Source organism: Esox lucius, chromosome 17 (assembly GCF_011004845.1).
Source record: "Esox lucius isolate fEsoLuc1 chromosome 17, fEsoLuc1.pri, whole genome shotgun sequence".
NCBI classification, from domain to species: domain Eukaryota; kingdom Metazoa; phylum Chordata; class Actinopteri; order Esociformes; family Esocidae; genus Esox; species Esox lucius.
The window spans coordinates 32,980,424-32,985,849 of NC_047585.1; the positions used below are offsets into that span (position 1 = coordinate 32,980,424).

The window sequence follows — 5,426 nt, forward strand, 5'->3', positions numbered from 1 at the left end:
CTGTTAATATCATGCCTATAATCAGGCTGTCAACCACCAGGTGTAATTTTGCAACAGCGCCATAAAGACATTAAATCAGGGTATTTAAAACAGTGAGGGAGATGTGCTCCTTTTCAATCCACCTCGGGCCTTTAGTTCAAGCACACTCAGGAGCATTGATAGCTAGAGTAAGTTCCTCACTCCAATAGGTACAAGAAGGCTCCTGATCTGGACGGCCGCAGGCTTTCATGCTATAGACCCTATGCAGTATACTGAACTTAGCTCATATTCATCTTAACGGCGTGTTATGAAAAGTAATTATATAAACGAGTTACGGCTTTCTAAGTGTAATAGGGGCAATTCCATGGTAATGCACTGAAACTGCAGCCAAAACACGAAAAATGTATTGCAAAGTTATGCCATCCCACGCTATGCACAAGGACGTATTTAATAAATGTCCGCTGACAATTTCACCCAACAAATTAGACTTAAGAAGATGCGCATATATTGTAGCAGAACACGTTGTAACCAGGAAGATGGTAAAATCTGCCTTAGTTTGGGTCTCTAACACCAAGCTACCTTTCAAACATGGATGTCTGCTGCCAGTTGCGGGTCAGAGGGTGTGAATGAACGATTGCAATAAGTGGAGAGGGAACTCATGGGTAGGTGCCAGGAAGTGGTTGACATTAACAGGAGCTTCATACCTAGGTCCCTATTTTTTTTTTTTTTTTCATGCCCGCAGTTGCTATATAAACCTGAGCATGACGTCTCCAGCAACTCTATGGGACTTTTACAAATGTATATATTTCCAGGCATTGTTGTGTTTTTTTTGGGCAGCGGGGAAAGTGGGAGGAGAGAGTTTCTGGTGAGGGAGCAGAAGGTCGGATTTAAATCCATGCTGCAGAAGAACAGGTATGGACCACCATAAGCCACTAGTCAATGGGACTATACATTTGCCGTCCCAGACTAACTTTGTTGTGTCCAACCCAGAGTTTGCCATCCCAAGCTAGCTCCATTGCACATGGCTGGTGGCCTTTGTACCTGCAATGTGTTCACGCCTTACAGCTCGGGCCTTGCGGTCCCAGGGCAACCCCTTGTTTGCTTAGGGCCCCTGTTCGGACACATAGATGCAGATGGTGCAGAGAGTAGCCCTGGAGTGCCTGTCAACACGCTCTCGTAGAGTGCAGGGTCATGTTCTCTCACCGAGTACAAGACAGGAAATCCATTTAATTACCTGTGAAGCAGAAGACGGGGCGAGGGGGCCTGACAGGGAAGGACTGTGTTCCCGGAGCACTCTGCCAGCAAGAGAGATGAAGGCAGGGAGAGATGGGGAAAAATGGTCACCTCTAAAACCCTCGCTCCTTCCTCCTCACAAACCTGCTCTGTTCTCCTTCTGTCTCCCTCTCTTGCTAGATTCACCTGTATTCACTCCCTCTTGCACCACCCTATGTCCTTGTCTCACGCTTTTAGAAACATTCTTTGTCCTTTTTCCTCTTCCCCTCTAACCCGCTCTCATGTTAGTGCTCTCTCTCCTTCTCATGCCCTTTCTCCGCTCTACCCCTCTGTCCTTTGCAGTGTCTCTCTTGTCAACCAGTGTCCTCTCTTTTTCCTTCACTTCAGTGCACCTCACATTTTAATTAATGTCTGTTCTCATTGTCCTCTCAGCAGCTGCATCCACCCTTCTCCACCAGGCAAGTGACATGTCTCTTTCTGTTTTATCCCTTTCAGACATTCTCATGTGTCTATTCTAACAGCTTCCGGAGTAATGGCGAGTCCCCCATAGCTCACTTGTTACAGGGATGGCACTTTTCAGAGGGGTTGTGGGTTTGATTCCCATGGAGGAACAGTGCAATAATGTATGCAACACAGTTGCTGTATGTTGGTCTGGTTAAGAACGTCCGGTAAAGGACTTAAGCATAAAAATCAAACATTATGAAGAGATGTAGCATATCATTTAAGATCCTTTCTTTGAAATCATAATCCAAGTTCTACTTCTGTTACTCAACCATGAAGGGAATTCTGATGGCGTGTTGACTTCTCTCCACACCACTGGGCCAGATGGGCACAGCTGCTGCACATCCATGGAACTACTCAGAGTGTACCTTACACGCTCACCACAGCAAAATCCTCCCTCTCCACTGTAGTGCATTTGGCCGCACTCTCAGGTAAAACGGTTTTCATGTAATCAACTCACCATGCTTACTCTCTTGGTAATTCGAGGAGAATGGCAACAGCAGGGTTTCTAGACCGAGGCACAGAACTGTCACGTTTCGAGAAGGTCTGGCCCTGCGCCCAGTTTCTGGAAAATTCACCATGACGCCCTCCTGGCTGTAAGTTCCTGTATGCGTTGTCTTCTGTCGTCGGTGTGATCTTACAAAAGCAATGCTTCTGCTTTAACTCCTGTGGAGAATCTGAATTACATTTCCTTGACTCATCACAACCAACGTCCCTGTGTTTCTTCTAAAACACATTGGAGGATATGGTCAGCAGGGAGAACCCTCTGACCTTTTTCTTCCAATGCGTTTTGAGGATGAGGCGATGAGAAAGGATGCAAGGAGTCAAGAAAATGTAATTGAATGTCTCCCTGGGACTTTGACTGTTGAAATTTGGAAATCGTTCACATTTGCCTAACCCAAGTGAATAGGGGGAGAAGGAGGGAAGAGGTGGGGAGGGGCATTCTGGCGTTAGATTCAAGAGCTACACGATAAGTCCATAAACAGATGCTAGATTGTATGTGCAAAGCACTGCCCTGCAAGACCCTGTAAGGCATCTTCAGTAGTAAAACAAAATCCTGGCTGATTACTGCGAGCAGGTTTTGATGAGGATGAGTGCACGAATGCAGAGAGGGAGACACTCTGTAGCATTTTACTTACACGTATTTATGGCCAAAAAACGTTTTTGAAAATAATTTGATAATTTAAACCTAAATTCCCCATAGTGTGCCATTAGTGTATTTTAAACTCATAAAGCTAAGGTCATTTGCTTACAATTTTCCCTACTTACATTTACTTAATATTTATGTATTAGCTCTGACCATCGCGAAAGCAGAATCGTCTTGCCATATGCACTGGGCAACCTGTCGTTCCTTTCTAGAAGTCACTAACACAATGCATAATTTGGAATAAAACTGTTATTATTTGATAATTGAGCTGTAATTTTAAGTTGACATTCTTCAGCTTGGCTTTACAAACTGAATGGTGTACCGCCTGCTCCGGCTATGCGCACAACACCCACTCACACATTCCACAAGTAATACAAAAGACACCCACGAGTCTTAAATATTCAATGACATTTTGTTTGTTTATTTCAGATTGCAGACTTCGAACAGTGAACAGGTGAGAGCGGTGCTGCAGTCGGTGGCAGCCAGGGGAGAGCAATGAGCGCTGAGCAATGAACAGAATTAATTAAGAGGCGATCTTGCATTCCTCGGGGCTGCTGTGCCTGGGCCGAGGCCGAGGCCGTGAAAGTGCTTGGGAATTCAGAACGTGAACTGAGCAGCACTGGGGGCAGAGTGCATACAGCTCTGGTGAGGACCCAGTACGCTGAGCTCTCTCACGAAGGAAGTCCGACACCCTCCTATCCCCCCGCCCTGCTCCCGGGGTGGGTCAGCCAGCTAACGATCTGCCCGACTAGGCCTCCCAGGAGGAGGGGTTCAACCACAGTTTAGGCCCTGACTCGAAGAGAAGGATGGATGGAGTGAGAGATGGATGGAGAGATGAGAGAGAGATGGAGAGGTGGACGGCGAAAGACAGAAAGGGACTGATTATTCACCTCCACAGATCACCCACTTTGCTCCAGCATACTTCCTTTTAATTTGACATAACTGCTTGCAAACTAAATGCAAAGGAGCATCCTTTGTTTTGTCTATTGTGTCACTCAAATACAATTTTCATAAGTATGATTCAAAGCAGGCTGATCTCAATAATTTGACCATCTTACTATGCTTTCTGTTGGTAAAACCACTAAAAAGTGGTTTGATTTCATTTTTCGATATCAAGAATCTTATGACTTAATAGTTCTGACATGCCACAGCTATTAAGAACATGGAATAAATATGCAAATCCAGGTTTAATGTAAGATTTGTAGAGTTTTAATAATTAAGTGGCTTGGCAGTATGATTTGTTAAACATGCATTATTAAAATGATATAATAAAACATTCATATTGGGGGATATTGATGCAAATACTGTGACCAATGGTTGGCAGCTGTCAAATTTAGACAAACCAGGGAATTTCTAATGTCATCGAACAGTCTGAAAGGAGAGTTATCATTTCAATGTCATAATTTCCATCAGACTGACCTGAATGTGAATGGTGTCTCATACTTAGACATAAGTCCCTAGACGCAAGAGATACAAGTTCAAATTCATACATTACTAAAAATGTCCTTTTAATGTCTACAGTAAACACCCCTTCCTCTCCTCCTTTTCGCGTGAAGCAGACAGAGAGCATGCACATCAGATCCAACTGCTTGCACACAAATACAATGAACCACCCCAGACCCAAAATGGGCTGCTCTATAAATCACCCAACGGGAGGGAAGAGATAGTGAACAGGGTGTTTGCTGGAGATAGAGTTGGCTGTGAAAGCGTTAGAGCGTGAACCAGGCCGGGTGGCGGGCAGCGAGTAGTCGTGACACCCCTACCCCGGCCACCTGTGTCGGGTGTGGGGTTGTGACGGTGAGTGCCGGCAGGTGGTGGGCCTGCGGTGCCAGGGGGAAGAAACCACTACCTCCAGGTGGCACCTTAGTAGAAATCTGCAGGGAGGGGGTGGGGTAAATACCAGGGGTTTTGTGAGTGTTTGTGTGTGTTTCTGTATGAATGAGGGTCTCTTTTTATTTGTACCTGGGAGTGTGTGTTTGGTTTTGTGTATATTTCTGTGTATGTCTGTGTGTGTTTGTCTGTGTGTGTGTGTGTGTGTATTCATGTATATCTGTGCCCCCTACCCTTAAAATATAGAAATGTATTAAAGAATAGCAAACACATACTGTAGTTACGTCCATATTAACCACGCTGTTGGTATTTCCAAAAATCCTGGGATATGGTAAATGCAGTATATTACCTAATCCTAACTGCTAATTGAGTAAAATGTTGTAAATGTAAATATTGACCTGTTGTTTCCAATCCAATTAACTATTCACAGCAGACCACCTTCCACACCAAGTTCTTGGCGGGCTAGAGCAGTGCTCAAACAACACAACGTGCAGGAATTGTCTCGATGCCCTTTGGACATGATCTTGTGAAATTGGATGATTCTCAAATGGCACCCAATTCCCATATAGTGCATTAGTTTTGTCCAAAGCCATGTATTAGATAGGATGGAATGCAGACTATGCCTGCTGAATGAACTCAGATGGTCAAAAAACACTAGTGGTGGAATCTGTGTGTATGCTCCTCAAACAGCACCTATAGGAAGACAACTGGATTTACACCAATCAGCCATAACATT

The 5,426-nt window shown here is 44.7% G+C and overlaps 1 long non-coding RNA gene across 1 annotated transcript; it reads left to right on the forward strand.

Annotated features, from left to right (window-relative positions):
- Positions 1–1,314: 1,314 nt before the first annotated feature.
- Positions 1,315–3,878, forward strand: LOC109616794. The gene is made up of 2 exons (XR_002198053.2): positions 1,315–2,309; positions 3,290–3,878. It is a non-coding gene; the product is annotated as an uncharacterized LOC109616794 (long non-coding RNA).
- Positions 3,879–5,426: the final 1,548 nt, after the last annotated feature.